Source organism: Lissotriton vulgaris, chromosome 1_1 (genome assembly GCF_964263255.1).
Source record: "Lissotriton vulgaris chromosome 1_1, aLisVul1.2, whole genome shotgun sequence".
NCBI classification, from domain to species: domain Eukaryota; kingdom Metazoa; phylum Chordata; class Amphibia; order Caudata; family Salamandridae; genus Lissotriton; species Lissotriton vulgaris.
Window position 1 is genome coordinate 228,702,722 of NC_141685.1, and position 24,193 is coordinate 228,726,914.

The window sequence follows — 24,193 nt, forward strand, 5'->3', positions numbered from 1 at the left end:
TGCCCCCAGATATTCGCTCCTTCCTCGCACCTGGTAACCCGCCTACACCCCACCCACCAACAGCTGCTCTCTCTTTTTGCCCTCAGAGGTTCAACCCCCTATGTTCCCAGATGACTCCCCTCACCATACATGCTCATTACAAGTGCCCCAGGGCACTGCCCCCGCCCTGTATTACTCTTTAGGCCTTCTCGCTCTCTCTGCTTCTTGTGCCTCTGTCAGCAGGTGCCCCTTCGCCAGCCCTCTGAAGATGCCCTTTTCTTTGCCCAGCTGGTTACCCGAGGCAGAGGTTCCTCCACTGGTGATGGCCCTGAGTATACCTGGGGGGGGGGAGGGGGCATTAATGCCAGAATGCAAATAAAAACAAACTACACAAGAGACAGGACACTTGGCAGCCCTGCTTTCAGTTCTCCACGTGCTGTGCCACTCTTGTTTAAATGCCACTATCGTGACTGGCCGCCTTTAGAATGATGTCCCGACACATGACACTTGGGTAAGAAGACCCCCTATGACCAGACACTCTAGAGGCTCCCCCTCGAGGCAGAGACCTACACGCACGAGGTGTTAGAGTAGACACAACCAGTGGCAATAATTGAGTGGGCAAGATACCCCCATTTCAGTTTCCGCATATTTATTTTATAGCGTTATTTAAAATAAACCTATACCGATTGTTCCATTTTTATCAGAAACTCCTTGATCTTATGCTGTCCCTTGATCACATTCTGAGATTGTTAAATGTTTGTTTGTGTCTGTGCTCAATCACAATCTTCCATTGAGCTACACTAGTCACATGCAAAGCTAATTCTAGAAAGGGTCTGGCCCTGCTGAGACTCTGACCCTTGAACCCAGGGCTGGCACTGCTGGGGCAGTGACCCTTGAACCCAGGGCTGGGTGTTATCGGTCTGTGGCAGCCCCCCTAAAACCGAAGAGACCTCCCTCAGGATGAACCCACAGGATGCTGATCCCAACCCCTAATGGACCATCCGGCCTCCTCAGCCATTGAAAGATTCCAACACATATCACAGACATCAATCCCCAACTGGAGACCCCCAAACCCTAACAGTGGAAGGAGTCACAGCTTCGAAGGGAAGCAGAAAGAAGGCAGATTTACTCTGTTCACAAAAGACATATCCTCTCAGACAGACACTCTCCACTGCTTCTTCTCGACCTCAAGCAAAAACACTGAATAATAAAACCAGGAATGTGACCTTCACCTAAACACATGCAATGACGTGCAGGTCATGACCCGGTACCCCCAATATCAGCCTATACCTCTACACGGCACTCTGTGACACTTTTAAGGCATGTAAACCTCCCATCAGTTTTGGAGACAAAGCCACACTCAATAGTGACAGTGAAACCATCATCTGACCGCACCCAGACCCTTTACCCCATCCCACCACACCATCCCCCAATCCACCATCCCATTATCCCACCAACCCACAGCACCATCTGACAAACTCACCACCATCCAACCAATACACCACCGACTAGTCCACTCAGACCTCAGGGTCTAGAACCAGACACTTCAGGACGAGTCTAAACTCCATTAGTCTGGGTCACAACCTAAAGCTACCCCCGCCCCCCCCCACACACACCCTAACAGAGAACAGGCTGTCCTTGCTGACCTAAGAATGTATAGTGCCTCCCGCAGCATTAACTACTCGAGGCGCATAGACAGACCTACTGTCAGAGATCCTGCTGCTCACAGTCCCACCCTTCCCGGAGGCCTTCATAAACCCGTCATAAACAACCTTCCTCCTTGTTGCCTCGTGCCACACCCAAACAAGCATTGGCATAGCCAACAGGTCTCGCTTTTGGAACATTATAAGTGTTTAGCCATGCAACAGTTGATTTTGCACCAAGGATATTGTGCTGCAGAATGAAATACTTATAAGGTCCCAAAGGCGAGACCTATTGGCTAAGCCGATGCTTTTTTAAAAAAAATAAACTTTTTCTTCAACAGGTGAAGAGCGGGAAGAAAAATCGATGTAGATTTATTTGTTTATGTTGGTAATTTGGAACTAAAATGACCCACATTTAGGTTGTTGTAATTTAGATTTATGGTATTTACTTCTGAAGAAGTAATCGGAGATACCATGGTGTGCTGGGCACAATAAATCACGGCCCTCTGGAGCATTCTGTATGTGACCAGCAGTCTTATCTGTTCACAATGCAGAGAGCTGCCCTTTTGCCATTCATTACACAGCGGTTGCTCTGCAGGCCCCCTGCTCTGTAATCATGCGGGCGTCACGCAGCGTGGTCTGATCTTCTTATAATGAAGGGCTTCGGGCGGAATAAAGTGAAGGCTGTAAAGCTAGTTACAGGTATCCGAGCTTGTCCGAGATTGACCAGTGGCGCAGGAGATCAAAAGGGGGTAAATATACAGCTCTTGAGTACAGGTGACAACGCATACACTTTTAATATGGCACAGGAGAACTTTAAACACAAACAAATTACTACAACGTTGGTATGCAGTTACCAGAAAGGAGAAAGCAACCGGGATAGGGTGCATTGATTTCAGAATTTTGAGGCAGAGAAAATGTAACGTGCTGCACAGGATCATAGCATCAAATCTGCCTTCTAGAGAAAGCACACCATACAAACGTATTTTTAGAATTCATTTTTATGTGCCCTTATTGTGCAGTCCTGATTTAACAAGCAGTGGCTGCGCGCGCATAAGGGGCCGCGAGACGCAATATGTGGTGGGGGAGGGGGAGAAGCGGGAGTTGTATGCGCGTGCGGCCAATGCTTGAAAAAAAAAGGCATGAGGGGTGCGTGCACGCAATGTCGAGTGGTACGCGCGCGATGTCACCTCCAATCGTGCATGGGCGCGTAACCGCACACTTCATGCTAGCAAAATGCATGTGGTAGGACTTTTCAAAGCCCACTACTAAATGTCTCGCAACCAGCGCATACGGTGCCTCAGGCGAGACCTAAAACACACACGGGTCTGTCAGTCAGTCAAACCAATAAAAGCGCTGAAAAATATTCTTTATCACAACTAATAAAACATAACAGTTTAAGAACACAAAAAGATGCTCTGGTAATGAAAGGGAGATAAAACTTGGTAATAAAGTATACCATCCCATGTTGACAGCGAGGCAAAAGCATTCAATATGAGTACATTAAACACAGGCATGGTTAAAAACTTAAATACTTCATTACCGACAAGCAGTTTTTAGCCAGTTAATTAAAAGGTATAAATATTAAAATATGTACATTACAGCCAGGCGAGCGTCAATTAATAATCATGATCGCGAAGCATATTTCCTTATCAGTTTTAAGTCACAGGAGATAACATTTATAGCCAAGAAACATATTGAGGTACATCTAGGCGTTTTAAAAAGTGCAACCCTTCTTGGTGTCTGTTAAAATTCACGTGACGTAAAATAGGGCATAAAAAACGAGATCTTAAAGTGCAGTACCGATTGAAAAAATGCATAAAGTGCTTCGTAGAGTGGGTCGAGGCCATATCACATGGGCAGCACGGAAGAGAGGCAAAGCGAGTACCTGTCTGGGGAAAGGCAACCAAAAAGTGGAATGCAATTACTCTTAAACGAGTGAGATCAAATCTTAGCTCGGGGTTCTCTATCCAAGACAGGGGCGGTTCCATATCTGGGGGGTTTGAAATTGGCACATGATGGACAATAGAAACCAAGTCAAGGGTCTTTAACATTCTTGCTTCCCCCCTGTGTGCAGGAACCTTTGTTTTACCAACTCGTTAGTGTAGGGGTCAATCCTGCCTGGGGTATTGGAAGGTGACTCAAACCCAGATCTCGAAGGGTCTTAACATGCACCAGCCCGGGAATAGCTGGCATATTCCTTAGCTTAAGGCAGACCTCTAAAACCTTGCGGAAGACACTCGTCTCATGAGTACCCCATACTCTTAGCCATAATAGGGCGGGAGCCAGACTTGCATCATCCTACAGATACTATAAACCCATTTCATGCTGTGAGATGAAACTTGACCTGATTTTGGGAGTTGCCTAGAGTCTGTAAAAGAATGTATTTGTGCCTGCCTCCAAAGTACCCAATGCGGCATATCCCAGGTTCAGTATAATGCACTTTTCATAGTTGTGTCCCAATGGAGGCATCTTAGAAGATCCTGTAGGGGAGGGGGGCCAATTCCCACCTCTTCCATCGACTCCCAAAGTTTCCTCTTATCTACTAGGTCAAAGGCAGAGGAGAGGTCCATAAAGGCCATATGAAGGCCCCCTCACCCCCTAGCCTTGACGTATTTTCCTAATATCAGAGACAGGTTCAGTGCTCATTCGACAGTGCCGAGGCCAGGCCGGAACCCAAACTGGACTTCAGAAAGGAGAGAACATGTCATTCAACCTGCCATGAGTGTTTTTAATGTGAGGGCACAAGCAGTGCATGCTGGGAGGCGATTGACACATATATAAATGTTGAAGTGTTAGAGAACTAAAGAATATAGGATTATTATTTCAAAACACTGTCCCAGAATGTAATGCATTTTTCTTCCTTAATATATTTATATATGTCTTGCTAAACCTACTCGATAGTGTCAACAACATACTTCAAAAGAATAGAATATTTCAGTGTTTTTTTTTAAATTTCCTTACAATACACTCAGCACTTAAAATTTGATTTATAATGATACACGTTGTTTTATAAACTTATTCTAAATATTAGCACGTAATCCGCACCAAAAACCCACACCTCATACAAACCATGAATATTAAACAAATGCTCTAAATCACTCTGAAATATTGAAATAACAATGTATGGACCAGGTGATATAAAAATACATAGCGAGTTACACTGACAATATGGTCCTTTATTGCCACATGTCGTTAGTATTCTTTAAATACTGAAATGTACTGGATTTGCCAATGCTTTTAATTTGTAGCCAGGCTCCAATAACCCTGTCTCTTCGTTCTCTGCTTCACGCGCCTCTTCTATGCGTGGCTGTCATTCTGTCCACCTGAGAACCTGAGGGATTTTTAAACATCCCCCAGAACAGGGCATCCATAGTCCCCATGTTACCTTTGTTGTTCTCCCCACCGCTGCAGCTCTCCAGAGACAGGGGCGGCTCTAGGCTCATGGTGGCCCTGGGCAGGGAGCGTAGGTAGGGGGCCCCGGAAAAGGGGGTCCGGGTGGGGCAGAGCGCGGAGGCGAGTGAAGAGGGGGGGGTCAGGGTGTTTGGAAGTGGAACAGAACCGGAGGCCACCAAATTCCTGCCAGGGGCCGCCACGCAAATATGTATCCATCCTCAGAGGATTATTATATTAAGGATATATATTGGCGTGGTGGCCCCTGGGGTTTGGTGGCCTTGTGCAGGTGCACAGCTTGCACATGCCTAAGGCCGGCCCTGCCAGAGAGGGGTGTTACCTATAAATACAAGTGTGGCTCATTGCCTGTCAATCGATATACACCAGATACGCAGCTGTCAAGTGATATCAGCAAGGTAGCGTGGCCGAGCGGTCTAAGGCGCTGGATTAAGGCTCCAGTCTCTCTGGAGGCGTGGGTTCGAATCCCACCGCTGCCAGCAGTGTTTTTCTTTCTATGACGGATAAGAGCGATTCCGCCAGGGGCTCGACACAGCGCTTTTGCTGTCCGTGACTATCTCCTATTTATATTCATTTACGTTGTGGCCAGCAGCTAGCTATTCTATATATGTTCCGTATATTCCGCTTGTTAATGAAAGGCTGCCGATCAGCCAGCAAGAAGAAGCCTGGAGGCTTTACAGCCAGCCTGTTAGAAAACAAGCCACAGATCAAAGAGCTTAAAACTGGACTTATAGCAAAAGAAAACTCTCTTTAGAGGTCTAACTACATGTTTTGCCTTTGTAGCATCTGCCACATCATCTGCTGCCTAATTTGCAGATTTAGACAAACTAAATAGTTTCTAGCTCAAATGGATCAAAAGTTACGGCAAACGCGGTGACACAAGTTCTTCCGCAATGGAGGGCCCTTCCAAAGGTTCAATCTTTCAATTTCCGATGGCTGTTCTTGGGTGATAAACTGGTACTAATACGAGGAAATCTTTGCCAGACAGTGTGCTATCTGTACAAATAAAACAAGCATTTGCAATGCAATAGGTCTCGCATTAGGAAAGATTGAGCTATTGGTGTTGTAAATAACACATTTTTTTTATGTATGTGTTGGATTTGAAAATAGCGAAATTAATAGCGTTGTCATTTACAATGCCAATAGTTATAACTTTCACAAATGTGAACCCTATAGCATTTGTAATGCAATATGTGTTTTATTTATGTGACTTAGATGTATTGATATTACAAATAACAATGGCTTTTAATTTTTTTCAATAATAATACTTAAATAAAAGTTATTGTAAGTCATAATGGCAATAGCTTAAACTTTTGTAAATAACTTTTGTGAAGATTATGTTCAGTGTATTTTATTGTTACGAAAATCCAAGAACAGAAGTGAAATATTAACATCTTTTTGTGACATTTGTAATAAAGCTTGTAACATTGAGAGAACATATTTGACCCAGTATTGTTGGATGGTTGCGCGGATGTGGTGGCGACGAGTGATGCTGTGGTGTTCAGTGATGCTGTGGTAGCGCATAGTGATGTTGTGGTAGCGCATAGTGATTCTGTGGTGGTGCTGAGTGATACTGTGGTGGTGCTGAGTGATGCTGTGGTGATGCGATAGATAGAGTGAGTGCGATAGATATATAGACAGATAGATAGATTGATGGCGATCGATAGAGTGAGGGCGATAGATAGATAGATAGATAGATAGATAGATAGATAGATAGATAGATAGATAGATAGATAGATAGATAGATAGATAGATAGATAGATAGATAGATAGATAGATAGATAGATAGATAGAGTGAGGGCGATAGATAGAGTGAGGGCGGTTCCCTTGGGAAAATGTAGATGCTTTTAAGCGATAATGCACATTTGAGTAAAACCAACGTTCTGTCGAGTGATAAATAATCTTAAGAAATACTGTTTCACAAGAGCATGAAGCACGAGTAATGCTGTAAAAGGGCCAATGTGAAAGATGAAAACATCCGCTCGAACTGATTTTATCACAACTTTCTCCCTTCAGCTTTTCTTTGAAGTCTCAATTTAAAATAAATACCCTAAAAGGAAGTCTTTAGCATAATCTGCAGTCATCCTGGAATGTGGTGTGGAATCAGTCCTCACAACCACGTTGAACACCCCTCGTCAAAATAGTTTGTCAGGAGAGGATGTGGCTTAACGGAAAGAGCCGACTCTGAAGCAGCGGAAGCAGGTTCGAGTCTCAGCAGAGACGCTCAAACATACTGTGATTCTGCGCAAATCACTTAATTTCCCCTTGCCTTGAATGTATCAGGCTATAATGCAACTGGTACTCATGTAAAGCGCTCTGATAACTTCGGCTCGAGTTCGCGCTATATAAAATTGCAAAATATAAAAAGAGAAGCAAGGCCAGGACTTGAAATGCTCTGTTTATGATGACATACAGTGAGGTGACCATTCTACAAAAAAAAGAGGAGCATTATTGTATTTTGAGAGCGCACGGTTCCCTTGGGAAAACGTAGATGCATTTAAGCGATAATGCACATTTGAGTAAAACCAACGTTCTGTCGAGTGATAAATAATCTTAAGAAATACTGTTTCACAAGAGCATGAAGCATGAGTTTAAAGATATCTGCATAAGATACATTTACCTACATTTACATGAAAATCATTTACATATCCTGCTGTCATTCAGAAACCCTGACGTGACCCATCCAAGGCTCGACACCTCTGTTTTAGGCTATGAAGTAAGGTGACCAGATTACTCCACGTAGTGACTACACGGTACTTCCGTTCTTTTTGACAATCCAGTGTATTTGCAGAATTTCAGCCCTCACTCACTTCAGTTGATTCAACTGTCTAGAATGTGTTAGTTTTAGGCAAAGGAGAAGCTGAAGAGCCCCCGCTGCCTTGGTTTAAAACAAGCATTGAGAGCCTGGTGGGGGGGCGGGGGAGCCAGCGAGTGGGAGGGAGGGAAGGAGCATATGGGGATGGGGTGTGAGACGGTGGTCGTCCCTGGAAGGAGGGGGGAGAAGGGGAGGAAGGGCTGGTGGCGCCAAGCAGAAAGCGGGAGTGTGTCAGCGACTCAGCAGCAGCTGGCCTGCAGAAGTGACAGGGACTGCTCACGCAGAACACAGAAGTGGCCCACAGGCTGTCCGACAGGCACCAGACACGTGTGATCATGAAGCCACTGAACCGCATCAAGACAGGCGGCCAGCCCTGGGGCAGCGGCGGCTGCAGGCGCAGGCGGAAAGTCCCAGTGATACACTTAATATAGATTAATGCTATAAAAGCGCCAATGTGAAAGATGAAAACATCCGCTCTAACTGATTTTATCACTACTTTCTCCCTTCAGCTTTTCTTTGAAGTCCCAATTTAATATAAATACCCTAATGGAAGTCTTTAGCATAATCTGCGGTCATCCTGGAATGTGGTGTAGAATCAGTCCTCACATACCACATTGAACACCCCTGGTCAAAATAGTTTGTCAGGAGAGGATGTGGCTTAACGGCAAGAGCCGACTCTGAAGCAGGGGAAGCAGGTTCGAGTCTCAGCAGAAACGCTCAAACATACTGTGATGCTGGGCAAATCACTTAATTTCCCCTTGCCTTGAATGTATCAGGCTATAATGCAACTGGTACTCATGTAAAGCGCTTTGATAACTTCGGCTCGAGTTCGCGCTATATAAAACTGCAAAATATAAAAAGAGAAGCAAGGCCAGGACTTGAAATGCTCTGTCTATGATGACATACAGTGAGGTGACCATTCTACCAAAAAAAGAGGAGCATTATTGTATTTTGAGAGCACACGATTCCCTTGGTAAAATGTAGATGCTTTTAAGCGATAATGCACATTTGAGTAAAACCAACGTTCTGTCGAGTGATAAATAATCTTAAGAAATACTGTTTCACAAGAGCATGAAGCACGAGTAATGCTGTAAAAGCGCCAATGTGAAAGATGAAAACATCCGCTCGAACTGATTTTATCACTACTTTCGCCCTTCAGCTTTTCTTTGAAGTCTCAATTTAATATAAATACCCTAAATGGAAGTCTTTAGCATAATCTGTGGTCATCCTGCAATGTGGTGTGGAATCAGTCCTCACATACCACGTTGAACACCCCTGGTCAAAATAGTTTGTCAGGAGAGGATATGGCTTAACGGCAAGAGCCGACTCTGAAGCAGCGGAAGCAGGTTTGAGTCTCAGCAGAGACGCTCAAACATACTGTGATTCTGGTCAAATCACTTAATTTCCCTTTGCCTTGAATGTATCAGGCTATAATGCAACTGGTACTCATGTAAAGCGCTCTGATAACTTTGGCTCGAGTTCACGCTATATAAAACTGCAAAATATAACCAGAAAAAAAACAAGCATTGCCTGTGGATGTTACTTGTTCTGTGCCGGAGAGCTAGCAGTGCGGGGGGGGGGGTCTGTTGTCGGAAAAAGTGCACAGATCTTCAGACGAGTAGAGGGCGAGTGCCAGAAACAAGACGAGAGTCACACCCCGGACAGCAGGGGAATCCTTAGGCTCGAAGCACACATTATACAAGCTCTTGGCATTGCTGTTGGGAGGGGGGGGGGGAGAAATGCGAGACATGGCCTGGCGGCCGTGAAGTGTGAAGCAGTGGGCGGGGGAGCAGATCCCTTTGAAGTGGGAGGCAGGTGGCTCGTGTGGGGGAAAAGCGCGTGCTTGTGTTCACGTGAACTGTTTGAAATCCGCCCGATGGTTTGAGGACTTATTTTGCCCACTATAATTCTCCCCTATCCATTCCTTGCGGAATGGGATAGGCACGACCTAAAAAGTAATGTAGTTGCATTATAACAAAATAGTTACTCGGTATTATGCTGCATAATTTGAATTTCCTTGCTGCATAATGTAGTCAACCTGGCCGCATAAATGTGTCCTCCCCTGCCGCATAATTCCAATGGTACTGAGATAAGAAAAAAAATTGTAGCATCCAAACCGGGGACGAAGCAAAGATCTTTAGATCTTCAGTTTAACTCTCTACCAATTTCTTCTCCGAATCAACGAGCGCGGCTGTGGGGTTGTGCGGGTCTGAGACAGGAAAACTGGAAGTGGTTAAATTGGTCGAGCTTTTCCCACCAGAGTATATTAATGAAGTCTCAAGGAGAGCAGGGTTGTGAAAGATGTCACACGCCACGCGTGGCACACGGATCAGCAACGTTCTGCTGCGTCACCCAAGGGGAGGGCGGTGTAATGTTGTCATAATGGACCAGCCCACCTCACAGTCATTCTGAGGGGGTGGTCTCTGCAGACCCGACAACATCATCCTAAATAGGCTGGCCCAGCGTGTGCTCGGCCACCACGTTGATAAAGTAATAAATAGCCCAGGGACCTGGGCATGGTTAATTGTGTATCTAGTCACCACCACATAACGTGTGTGACCCTGTCTGTGTCCAGCCAGGCCCTGAGCCCAAAACGCTACACTGGCGATGAGGTGGTCTTGCCACCCCGTCAAACCTCGCTGCTGTCCCTGTGCCCTCTGCCGGCACTGTCTTTGTGGGAGCACCCCTGCCGTGCACCCGCACGGCCTACCTCACTCCCGGTGCGCTGGTTCGCGCACACGCGGCTCGGCGGAGTAGCCCGCCTTCGGCCCGCCACCTCATCAGTGCTTACCTTTTGCTCCTGGTGCCACTGGCAGCCGGGGAAGTGAGGCGCAGTTCCCCCCAGTGAAGCCGTCGGCCGTGTGCAGCCCGCGACTTTCTCTGGTGGTGAGGAGGCACGCCGCGCATGTATGAACATTGCCTGTGGCCTATGACAACGCCTCGGCCCTCGGCCCGGCCTGCAGCCTACACCGGTGAGTGCGCCACTGCGCGTGTGCGGGCACTGTGCTCCTGGGTTCCCCGGCGGTGCAGCACACGCCCAGCAAAGACACGTCTGGACCCCCTGCCGCTTCCACAGCATCCCAGGAATCTGATTGCCAGCTGCCTGCCCGTGTAGTGCCAGGACAGAGTGAGCACGCTCCTCCGCGCCACCTGCACCACAGCTGAATTGTCCGGTGCCATTAAGCCACCGCCCGCACAATGCCCACATATAGCGTCTGGTCCACGCCCCATGGTCGCACCTGATACGCACCTGCCCGAGGCGGCCCCGTCTGCCACCACATCCCGCCCAGTCAGCGTTGAGCCTGGACACTGGACCCACTACAGACCACACCCATGGTGTTGATTGCCCAGTCCAACCACGCCCCCGGCCCTCGCTCCCATGTCTACGGTGCCCCTGTTCGAGCTTTTTGTCAGCACTGGGCCCCCGCCCTCTCAGGCGGCGTGCTGGAAAGGGTGGATAGAGCGCCTGGAGCACTTTTACGAAGCCACCGAGATCGCGGCACCACAGAGGCGGTCCATGCTGCTCCATCTGGGTGGAGTGGACATCTCCAAGTGCATCAGGGAGGCCGGCCCACCCAGAAATTATGCCACGATGCGTGACACCATCACGGCCTACTTTGAACCCTTCGCCAGCCCCGACTACGGGCGTTTCCTACTACGCCAGGCCCGGCAGCTCCCGGTGGATTTTGTGGACGTGTTCTACGCCAGGCCCGGACGAGCACGATGAGGTCCGTGCCCAATTCATCCAAGGCTGCACGTTGGTCAAACTGCGAGAACGTGTCCTGCAAGAAGACAACATGCCGATGAGGGACATTTTAAGAACTGGGGTCACCAATTCCACGGTGGTAGCTTGGCGCGAGCGGGAAGGCACCCGGAAGGTAGGTGTAAAGTAGAAGTGCAGCACACACTCACACTGAGACAGGGAACGCACGCAATAAAATGACACCACACCAGGTAGTCGTTTTAAATAAGCATGGGCGAAATTTGATTTCCACGCAAAATCGCAAAAAAAATCCACAAAGTTGCAAATTTTCCCGTTAAATCGCAGATTTTTTTGCGGTTTGCCCTGGAGTACTTTCTACTGGCTATTTCAGTAAGTGCTCCCTCATTGGGTAAATGCATAGTGCTTTTACTACACTGCAGCTGCGTAAAGGGCCAGAAGATGTGTCTCCAGTGACCATATGTGCCTGTAACACAGGCACAGGCACACATGGTTACTGGAGACACATCTTCTGGCCCTTTACGCAGCTACAGTGTAGTAAAAGCACTATGGGGCAGATTAACAAGCCGCTTGCGCCTCTTTTGTGCCGCAGTTGCATCACTTTTGTGACGCAGCGGCAGCACAAAAGATGCGCCATGGTGCTGGGTATTAACAACGTGACGCATCTGAGAGATGCGTCACGGTGTAAAGCCATGCGCCATCAGGAGGTGTTCCGGCGCAGGGGAGGGCGTTCCTACGCAGGAACGCCTCCTAAAAGTGGCTGAGTGAAATCTACAAGATTTCACTCAGTCAATTTTAGGCCAATGCTGCCACAAAACCCTGCGCCTGCTTGAAGCAGGCGCAAGGCTTGACGCAGCATTGGGGAGATAGGGCCCCCCAGAGCATTGCTGGAGCTGCGTCGCGCTTGCGATGCAGCTCCAGCAATGCGCTGCTTTTACGACACAGATGCGTGATGCATCTGTGCCGTTTTTGCCACATGGTGCGCCGCTTTGTAAATGCGGCACACCATGGGTGGCGGAGCTGCGGCGCACAATAACTGGCGCATCCCTGGGGATGCGTCAATTATTGTAAATCTGTCCCTATACATTTAGCCAACAAGGGAGAACTTACTGATTAGACAGTAGAAAGTACTCCAGTTGAGTAGAGGTATTGCACAAAACGGTGGCATATTCGTGGACAAACATGCAGGGCGGGATTCATTCTGCCCCCTGTTAGACTCGTTTTTTGTGTCCTTCTGCCCTCTGTTAGACTCGTTTTTCCCTTGTTTTTCTGCTCTTCTGCCCTCTGTTAGACTCGTTTTTCCCTTGTTTTTCTGCCCTTCTGCCCCCTGTTAGACTCGTTTTTTATGCCCTTCCGCCCTCTGTTAGACTCGTTTTTATGCCTTTCTGCCCCCTGTAATACTCGTTTTTTGTGCCCTTCTGCCCTCTGTTAGACTCGTTTTTCCCTTGTTTTTCTGCCCTTCTGTCCTCTGTTAGACTGTTTTTTTTATAAAACTTTTTTTATCGTTGTCCACATTCGAAAAAAAAATATGCAAGGCACAAACCGCCAACATGCCCACGCAGGGGCCCACATGACAAGGAGCATTGCATGCAAAGCGTAGCCAGGTGAAGGGCCAACCATTAATCACGACTCAGGGCTCCCTTGGGTCAAGCATAGTGAGTCTATAACAATCATCGCTCAGGTTGCCAGGGTCGAGTCTCAGCAAAAACCAGACGGGAGAGCCCCCCAGCGCCCTGACACAGCACAATACCTCTGCGTAGACCAGACCCGCCCAGCCACACCTTTTTAGCCTTATCAGTGAGAGCCTTAGTCCTGCTCGTGCTCCCCGAGCGCCCAGACCGCTAAAGGTGGACATTTTAACCCCAACTCACGAACCCAGGAACCCCAACTACCCTCCCCTCCCCCTTCCCCCCAACACCCTCTCCCAGCCCCCCAGTGGTGAAAGCGCCCTAAAGAGGGGCGTCCTCCCTTGAGGCCTGTGTAGTATATCTAAAACTGGAACAGGTGTAAGGCCCTGATCGTAGAGGGGCATAAAGCAGATGGGAGGCTCTTAGAGAGGAACGAGACCAGTGGTCCCCATCGGAACTCGAAGTTCTTGAAGTCCTCACGGGAAATGTCGGACATGCGTTCTAGGCTGAGTAGTTGCCAAAGGCAGGAATGCCACAGTGACATCGCTGGCGCCTCCTTCTGTGTTCAGGATTTTGCAATGGCCAGTTTAGCTGCCCCCAGACATAACCACAGAATCCTTTTATCCGCCCTAGTCTGATGCTCTAACTGGGGGTCCCGAAAGCCCAGAAGTGCTTCCGCCATCGTGATCGGGATCGGGTACCCTAAAATGGATTTTACCTGAGCAAGGATCTCCTCCCAGAAAGGCCTAATGGTGGGGCAGTCCCACCATATGTGTTGGAAATCGCCCAGCAGTCCACACCCCCTCCAACACCTATCGGATGTCACTGGGTAGATCTTGGCCAGCCTGGACGGGTATAGGTACCAGTCTGCCATTACCTTTATGTGTGCCTCCCTCAGTTTCGTGGAGCGATTAAAGCGGAAGATATCTGCCCACAGGTGTTTCCAGTCTTCCTCCCCAATGTCCCGCTGTATAATACCCTCCCACCATGACATATAGCGCGGCCGTGGCGCAGTCTCGGTAGAGAGTAGGAGCTTATATAGTGTCGAGATTGCCCCCTTCATGGACTTGGCCTTGAGCAGGAATAACTCAAGTGCAGTAAGGGGTCTGGTGGCACCCTCCCGAATCTGCGGACTTAGGGCCCAGTGAAGGAGTTGTGCATGATGATATCGCTCCCCGTCCCCTACCCCATAGTCCCTCTTTCAGTTGTCAAAAGTAAGTGGGTCATAGTCGTGGAACAGGTGCGTGAGTGCAAGACAGCCCCCCGTCCTCCATGCATCGAAAGGCCCCTCTCGGAGTGCCGGAGGAAAGGACGAGGTGAAGTGGATCGGGGTGAGTGGTGACGGGAAGGACGTCCAGCCCTCCCTGCCAGCCACAGTGTCCCACACTTTGAGAGTGGTGCGTGTTGGAGTGCTGATGTACGCATTGAGGGGCCTGTCTTTCTTGGCGGCCAAATCAGATCCCAGATTGTTATGCCTGCTACGCTGCGGTCCATGTGGAGCCAGTGTTTTTCCGACTCCATCTGTGCCCATTCAACCAGGATGCGTAATTGCGCTGCCTTGTAATAGAGACGAAGGTCTGGAAGCCCTGCCCCCCCTCACGCTGCGGACGCCTTAACATGTAAAAGGAGAAACGCGCCCTTCCCCCCTGCCATACAAACCTCAGGAGCATGGTCTTAAGACGCGCAAAGAAATCTTCCTCCAGCTCTATAGGGAGTGCTTGGAATAAATAGAGTAATTTAGGTAGGAGGGTCATTTTGATGGCATGTATGCGACCCAGCCAGGAGAGGAAGAGCGGCTTCCAGCGAGAGAGTTCTCGCTGGAGTCGGGTGATGAGTCCGGGGTAATTAGCCGAATATAATTGGTTGAGCTTGGGAGTCAATTGCACCCCTAGGTATTGTAACGAGGAGGGCGTCCAGTGGAGTGGAGTTAGCGCTCTGAGCTGCAAGGCCTCAGTCGGTGACAGAGTCAGGTTGAGAATGGAGGACTTGGTCAGGTTGACCCTGAAGCCTGCTACTCCCTCGAAGGAGACGAGCACTTCCTGCAAATACCGGAGGGAACACAGCGGATTGGACAGGGAAAGGAGGACATCATCCATGAAGAGCGAGATTTTGTGGGTCTTCCCCGTAAAGGGTAGCCCCTCTATTCCCTGGTGTTCCCGGCTCGCTATAGCCAGAGGTTCTATGCTAAGGGCGAAGAGTAATGGGGACAGGGGGCACCCCTGCCTCGTCCCCCTGGAGTGGTCAAAGGGGGCTGATTGCACCCCATTGACTGAGACCCTAGAGCGCGGGTGTCCATAGTTGGCCTGGAGCATGGTAATAAAGTGAGGGGAGAATCCAAACCGCTGCAGTGTGGACCACAGGAAGTTCCAATCCACGCGGTCGAACGCTTTTTCTGCGTCCAGACCGATCAACACAGCAGGAATTTTGAATCTATTGGCCTTCTCAATCAAATGGATGATGCGTCTAGCATTGTCGTGGGTTTGCCTCCCCTTGATGAAGCCAGACTGGTCGGGTGGATTATAAGGGGCATAAGGTCGCCCAGTCTAGTGGCCAGGATAGAGGAGTAAAGTTTGGCGTCTATGTTAAGGAGGGCAATTGGCCTATATGAGGCGCAGAGGGAGGGATCCTTGCCCGGCTTGGGGATGACCAAGATCGTCGCCTCGCACATGGAGGCCGCTGACGTGCCCTCCGTGGCCATGCAATTGAACAGGCGGACCAGGTGAGGCGCAATCTCGGTGGTGAAGGCCTTATAGAAGGCTGCCGTGAACCCTTCTGTCCCTGGAGCTTTGTGAGCCTTCAGGGATTTGATCGCCGCCAGGACTTCCTCCATGGTGATAGGGGCTACGAGGAGGTCATTCCACTCCGGGGACACTTGAGGGACGGGTAGGTTCCTCAGGAAGGCGCCCTGACGGTCCACGTCCGAGGCGTCCGCCGTATACAGGGACGCATAGAACTCCCCAAAAAGATCAGCCTTGTCCTCATCCCTCTGTTGTAGGTCTCCTGCACTATCCCGTATGCCCCTATATATTCCCTCTCTCTCTTATCCTTTAATTGTCTGGCCAGATGTTTTCCCACCTTGTCCCCCTGTGTGTAGGCTAGGCTGCGCAATTTGAGGAGGGTGAACTCTGCCCTATTGTTGTATATGGCTCGCAGTTTACCTCTAGGGGCCGTGAGCGCTCTCTACGTCTGCCTGGTGGGGTTCTGCTTGTGTGTCTGTTCGGTCTTCAACAGCTCTTGTTCCAGGCTTTCCCTCTCTGTAGCGTGCTGTTTATTAGGGGCCGAGTTAAGCGCGATGCATTTACCCCTAATAACCGCCTTGAATGTGTCCCACGTGTTATATACCGAGGTCTCCTCCGGGTCATTGAGGGAGAAGAATTCCCCTATGGCCCCCCTCAATTGCATGCACGATTCTTTATCTCTCACTAGTGCTTCTGGAAAGTACCACCGCGCTGGTTTTGGGGCGCAACCCAGCCAGGTCAAACAGATAGTGTACATCCCGTGGTCTGAGATAGAGATGGGGAGAATCTTCGCGACATGTAAGGAACCCCGGAGGGACTGGCTAAAGAAGATGTAATCTAGGCGGGAGTAGGTGTGATGTACATGGGAGTAAAATGAAAAGTCTTGTGTATCCGGGTGCGCCACGCGCCAGCTGTCTAGGAGTCCCATGTCTTCCATCCACGCCTGGATAGAATCCGGAAATGTACCCATGTCAGCCCGTCTAGTGTGTGTACTATCTAGTGTTGGGTGCCAAACCAGGTTGAAGTCCCCCAAAAGTAAAACAGGCCCCTCAGCAAAATCTGTCACTTTACCCAGAAGTGTGAGCAGAAAACTCTTTTGGCCGGTGTTAGATTGTTTTTTTGTGCCCTTCTGCCCTCTTTTGGACTCGTTTTTGTGCCTTTCTGCCCCCTGTTACACTCGTTTTTTGTGCCCTTCTGCCCTCTGTTAGACTTGTTTTTCCCTTGTTTTTCTGCCCTTCTGTCCTCTGTTAGACTGTTTTTTTGTGCCCTTCTGCCCTCTGTTAGACTCGTTTTCCCCTTGTTTTTCTGCCCTTCTGCCCTTTGTTAGACTGCTTTTTGTGCCTTTCTGCCCTCTGCATCACCACATCATCACTCAGCGCTACCCCAGCATCACCCAGCACCACCACATTATCACTCAGCACCACCACAGCATCACTCAGCACCACCACAGCATCACTCAGCACCACCACAGCACCACTCAGCACCACCACAGCACCACTCAGCGCCACCACAGCACCACTCAGCACCACCACAGCATCACTCAGCACCACCACAGCACCACTCAGCACCACCCCAGCATCACTCAGCACCATCCCAGTATCACTCAGCACCACCACAGCACCACTCAGCATCACCACAGCACCACTCAGCACCACCACAGCACCACTCAGCGCCACCCCAGCATCAATCCGCGCAACCATCCAACAATACTGGGTCAAATATGTTCTATCAATGTTTCAAGCTTTATTCCAAATGTCACAAAAAGATGTTAATATTTCTCTTCTGTTCTTGGATTTTCGTCACAATAAAATACACTGAACATAATCTTCACAAAAGTTATTTACAAAAGTTTAAGCTATTGCCATTATAAATTAAAATCACTTTTATTTAAGTATTAATTATTTTAAAAAATTAAAAGCCATTGTAATTTGTAATATCAATACATCTAAGTCACGTAAATACAAAACATGTTGCATTACAAATGCTATAGGTGTCACATTTGCGAAAGTTATAACTATTGGCGGAGGCCCATCACCTCACGACGGAGCCTGCCCTGCGCAAGGTAAAACCTGCAGTGCCTGTGGGAAAGTGAACCACTTCTCAAAAGTTTCTCGGTCTACACTGAGAAGGAGACAGAGTGGCCCACCTCGGAGAGTGCGCACGATCGAACCGTCCCCTGAGGGTCCCTTTGGCAGTGTCATGGATGATGATGGCGCTGATGCAGCCACTGTTCACGTAGTCAGGATGTTGAACACTCTCGTCTGCCCAGCCTGCCATGCCCATGTGTAACATCAAATTACAAGACCAGTCAGTGGCAGCCCTCATCGACATCGGGCCACCATTAACCTCATGGCAGCCAGTGTCTACAGGGGTTTGGAGAACCCCCCAGCACTTCGCCCTACCCGAGTACAGGTCTACGCCTACGGCGCCAAGTCTCCATTCAGGCTGTGTGGAGTATTCCAAGCTGACCTATTCCATGAAGCCGCCCACCAGCAAGCCAAAGTGTGTGTGTCCAAGGAAGGATCCGGATTCCTGCTTGGCTGCAGGACTGCACAACACCTCAATTTGATTCACTTTGCGTTCACCGTACATGCCCACGACCTGGATGATCTGCTCCAGGTGTTTGAGAATCTGTTCGAAGGGATTGGATGCCTGAGAGGCCCTGCACTTCGCCTGCACATCGACAAGTCGGTTGCCCCAGTCGCCCTCCGCCATCGGAGGATTGCCTTCCATCTTTGTCCCAAAGTAGAAGCAGAACTGTGTCTTCTGGTAAGAGCCGGAATTATCGAACAGGTGCGTGGCCCTACCCCCTGGGTGTCACCCATCGTCGTTGCAAAGAAACCGAAGCAACCCGATGCCGTCCGCATCTGTGTGGACATGAGAGTCCCCAATCTCGCCATCAAGCGCGAGTGCCACCTGACCCCAACAGTGGACGACATCATTGGAGAGTTGTCAGGCTCCAAATGATTCTCAAAAATGGACCTCCGCTCGGGATACCACCAAATCCCGCTCCATCCGGGCTTTCGCCCCATCACGACATTCTCCACCCAGGCAGGACTTTGGCGCTACACTCGTCTCAATTTCAGAATCTCCAGTGCCGCAAAGGTGTTCCAAAACATAGTCAAGAATGTCCTCCAGGGGCTGGACGGTGTCTTAAACGTCAGCGACGACATTCTGGTGCATGCACCCACCCTGGAAGAGCACATCCAACGCCTCCACGCTGTGTTCACCCGACTCCGGGACAGCGTACTCACCCTACACCGCGAGAAGTGCGAGTTCCTGAGGAGGGACATCAGTTTCTTTGGGTACCGGTTCTCCGACAAGGGCATTGGCCTCGATCCGGACAAAGTAAAAGACATCCAAAATGCTCCTGCCCCAACGTCAGTGTCCGGAGTCCGTAGTTTCCTGGGCATGGTTACATACTGCGGACGCGTGATCAAAAATCTATCGGATCTGACTGGTCCCCTGCGAGACCTCACCAAGACCACCAGCCACTGGGTGTGGGAAACAGAGCAAGATGAGGGGTTCCTGAGAACCAAAGCCGCCCTATCAGCTGACACGACCTTGGCGTACTTTGACCCAAGTGCGAGAATCAAGAGGGAGAGAGAGGACCAGATAGCTAGTCCGAATCCCCGGTTTATATGTAAGCAAATCAAAAGGAGACTAGCTAAAGGTGGGGTTAGTCTGACATTAATTTTGTTATTGTCATAGCGACTCAGTGTTGTTGCGCCAGTTGGCGGTGGCACCTGTTGGGTGTCTTTAGAAAGCCCTCACCCACCAACCTAGTTGGTGGCATGCTTCATCATCGGGCCCACCCAGTAACACCTAGCGTGTCCCGGGTGTGCTTCGACGCCTGATTACAGCGGAGCAGGTATGTCACTGTGTGTGCGGTGTGAGGTGTTCAGAAAGTGAGGTTAAAACGGCTTGGCGGATGGTCCCTGGGGTGAAGAAACTTTATTAAAAGGGCCTCCGTCAGCGGTTAAAAATAAGGCTGTGGGACGTTAGAGGCGGGTTACGACCTCCTACGTCCTAAGAGTGTCAACATGTTTCAGCCAGTGCCTTATTATTAATCTGGCTTTCTTCAGGACAGTAAAAATATGTGTAAGTTAAATTAGGGGTTGTGTAGTGTAGTCTATGTGTCTACACGCCCTAAAGTGTATATAACTGTGAGAGGGGGGATTCCCTTCTCAAGATCACCTGTACATTTAACATTGAGGGACAGGGACAAGACAGACATGGGAGAGAAAGAGTCACTAGAAAATATTGATCATATGTTATGACAGCCGGCTTAATAGCGATTTAGTGCAGGCTATGAGCGGCTCAAGTGTAATGATACTGGTGGTACCATTATTGTGGAATCGCACTGGAACTTCGCGAGTGAAGTGATTTAAAACAGCGGTATAAATACTGCAATAGTGAATAGTGAAGCAATTTGGCGCAAGGACCATGTCTTACGCTTTTAGAGGCTTGCTTGTGCTCCAAGGTTATTGAAGTGGCAAGGAGTGGCCCTGGTAGGGAGAGAGAGGACCACTGGGGTAAGGAGACCTGTGGGAGAAAAGGTTGGGTAGCGCTTACCTATGGTAGAGATGTTCAGCATACTCACAGGATTTCTGGTCAGCACCAGCGTGAGACCTGTTGTGCCTCCTTCGCATAACCGGTAGTGAATGGCTGCTGTTGCCGGTTTTTTATACTGCCGTTAACTGTATAATTGAGGGCACCTGAAGGAGAGAGTAATGGTGGAAAGACTCGCTTTTCGGGTCGCTATCATGCTCAGGTGTGTGCCCTTCGTATCGCGCTGGTGCGCGGTGTAGTGCTGCAGGCTTAGCGCATGCGTGGGTGTGATGTGTAGCCATGCGCATGCGCGGCCGGGAAGTGGTTTGCGCATGCGCGGCCAGGAAGTGGTCCGCGCATGCGCCGTGGCGCGGGTCCTGAATAATGCGCGAATGGGTTTCTGATAGCGCCCGCGCACAAGTAACTATTGCATTGGTTACAGGGGCAGTTACGGTGGCAGGGTTGATGGCGCTAGGGACACATGGTTGTGCCCTAGTGCCAGGAGGTCCAATGTGTATTTTGGTAAAAGACAAGGGGCATAAAAAATGAGCTAGGGACACATGGTTGTTCCCAGGGATGGCAATAAAGGCAAGGATGCCCAATTAAAAGGGGGGGTGTTCCCAGGGATGGCAATAAAGGCAAGAATGCCCAATTAAAGGTGGTGGCGCCCTGCTGGGGTGCGCCTGATTGGTCAAGCTGGACAAGAGGGTATGAGACTAGGCTAAGGTTCAGGTTGGTGGCTCACAGGGTGACCTAAGGGCCATCATAGGGTCAGGGAGTTCCAGGGGATGGCATCATTTAACCCTTCTGTGGCCGTGGACAGGCGGTATATCCATCTTTGTTCTTTGTTTAGTAATTTTTTATCATTGTTAATTGGGCTGACTGGTATTTGCTCGATGACTGTCCAGGTGAAGTCATTCGGGGTGTGGCACTGGGTGATGAAGTGGTTTTTCAGTTTGCTTATGTTTTTCTTGCAGCGCATTGTGCTGCGGTGCTCCGTTATCCTGGTCCTCACTTTACGTGTGGTCATGCCCACATATCGGAGCCCACATCTGCAGGTTAGTAAGTAGATCACATTCTGTGAGTTGCAGTTTGTGTGGCTCCTTTGGGACCATGTCTTATTAGGTTCCAGGTTAAGGGTTTTTGTGTGAGATGTCAGGTGACAGACACTGCAGTCATTGCATGGGTAATGTCCGGTAACTTTTGGCATACCCCATGCATTGAGAATGGTGTTCTCGGGTTTAGGTGGTGGGTTAGGTCTGGTACTGACGAGTTGGTCTCGGAGGTTGTGGCACCTTTTGTAGGCAAACCTTGGGGGTTCCCAATTCCTTTGCCCTGAGTTAATGATTCTCCAGTGCTTCTTTATGATTTTGGCTACTTCGTTGGAGGCAGTGTTAAAAGTAGTCACACATGTTGTCGGTTGTGTGTCGGTTTCTTTGGTGACGTCTTCTAGTAATGCGTCACGGTTCTGGTTTCTTGCCCTCTTCTGAGTTTTTTTGATGATCGCCTTTGGGTAACCACGGTTTTCTAGTTTTTTGGCCAGGTCCGCTGATTGTGACTTGTAGTCACGTACCTCAGAGCAGTTCCTTCTAATACGGAGGAACTGGCCAAAAGGTAAATTTTCTTTTAGAGGCCGGGGGTGGAAGCTGTTGAAGTGCAGCAATGAGTTCCTAGCCGTGGGTTTGTGGTAGGTTGTGGTTGTCAAGGTTCCGCTTGTTGCTGTTATTTCCAGGTCTAGGAAAGGGAGTTGCTTGTTACTGGCTGTGCAGGTGAACTTAAGGTATGGGTCTCTGTTGTTGAGCCATTGCAGGAAGTTGTCCAGTTCAGATCTTGAGCCGTCCCAGATGACCAATATATCATCGATATATCGATGCCATTTCAGTATGTGGTCTTTGAACGGGTTGGCTTCTACATTGATGTGGGTGCTTTCGAAGTGGTGGACGTATAGTCCAGCTACACTCGGCGCGAAAACACTGCCCATTGAGGTTCCATTGGTTTGTAGATAGAAAGTGCCCTCATACTCAAAGTAGTTTTCTTTGAGGGCGAGGGCTGCACAGTTCATGACAAAACTCCTTGGTGTCTGGTATGGCCAAGGGGATTGTTCCAGGATGTCCTGTAGTACCTGTAGGGTGGCGTCTTGTGGAAGGCTGGTGTATAGGCTTTCCACATCCAGTCCTACCAACAATTGTGTCTCAGGGTCAAAGGTGATGTTGGCGATGGTTTGTAATAGGTGTTTGGTATCCCTGATATAGGTGGGCGTTTTTTGTACCAGGGGATTAAGGAAGAAGTCACAGTATCTTGACAGTGGCTCTAGTATGGAATTGATGCCAGATACAATTGGTCTGCCCGGCGGTGGAATTACCCCTTTGTGTACCTTAGGTACTGTGTAGAAGTATGGGGTTTTGGTGTTCTCCGGGCAGAGGTATTCGGCCTCCTGTTTGGAGATATCTTCATTGTCTGCTGCCCTTTTGACAAGGTTGTGCACTGTGGTGCGTAGTTGTTCTGTGGGATCCTGCTCCAGTCTGCGATAATTCCGGCTGTCGCATCGTAGTCTGTTTTGTCCAGTAGTACGATGCCGCCCCCTTTGTCAGCTGGTTTGATTACTAGGGTGGGGTTGTTTTTCAGGCGTTGTATCGTTTGTCTGTCTGCCCATGACATGTTGTTGTAGTGGTTGGTGGGGTTGAGTTTCTCTATGTCATGGTACACAGCCTGTTCAAAGGTTGTTATTTCTGCTGACACGGTTGAAGGTGGGGGGACAAAGGTGGATTTCACTCTGAGTCCTGTGGTATTGGTGTTGTCCTCGGTTTGGGGCTGGTCTTGGTTGGATTTTTCAAAGAAGGACTTCAGTTTCAGTTTTCTGAAGAATTGGGCTAGTTCCGCTTGTAGTTTAAACTTGTCCAGTCTTGTTGTCGGTACAAAGGACAGACCTCTCTCCAAGACTGACGTCTCTGTGCTGGAAAGTGGGGTGCTGGACAGGTTGAACACTAGTGATGGTTGGCTGGTGGGGTTGTCTACTTGCTTGTTCCCGGGGTTGCTTCTCTCGTCTTCTGACGTGTGTTGGAGCTCACCGGGTTTTCGTCTTCCCAGTGTACCTGTGCGTTGATGAGCTGGTTTGTTCTTCTGCGGCCCCGGGGTCTCTGACCCCGTCCTAAAAAAGGAAAATTGTTGCCCTGGTTGCCCGCAAAAAACGGCATTGGCCCTTGAGGGTACATGTTGGGGAAACCGAAGTAGGGGTTTTGCATGTGGCCTAAATTAGGTGGGAAACCGAAGAATTGGTTTGGCTGTCCTCTTTGCCAGTGGTTGGGTCATCGTTGTCCTCTTCGTCCTCTGCCTCCTCGTTTTTGTGATCCACTGCTGGAATCACTGGAGACGGAGCTGTCATCCCCCGAGGAGTTGGATGTGTTGGTTTCCTTGGCAGGTGGGGTGTAGTTCTCCTCCGAGTATGGGTATACTTTAGCGTAGGAGAACTTTTTCAGGTCTTTCTCAAATTTTTTGAGTTTGGCCTGGGTCAGGTAGTCCTTGTACTCATTTACCTCCCGGTTCTGATCATCAAGTTTCTTCTTGAATGATGTTATTGTGGCTTTGAAGTGTCTTTCTGTTTCTTCTATCTCAACGGATAGGGTGTCTGACAAACGTTTGGCGGTTTTTAAGATGAGAATCATCCAGTCTCTGGTACAGTGCCATGCTATCTGGGCCCAGTCCTTCCT

General features: G+C 49.2%; 1 non-coding gene across 1 annotated transcript; it reads left to right on the plus strand.

Moving 5' to 3' along the window:
- The first annotated feature begins 5,430 nt into the window (after nt 1-5,430).
- On the plus strand, nt 5,431-5,512 carry TRNAL-AAG (transfer RNA leucine (anticodon AAG)). Its single transcript has one exon. It is a non-coding gene; the product is annotated as a tRNA-Leu (tRNA).
- The last annotated feature ends 18,681 nt before the right edge of the window (nt 5,513-24,193 follow it).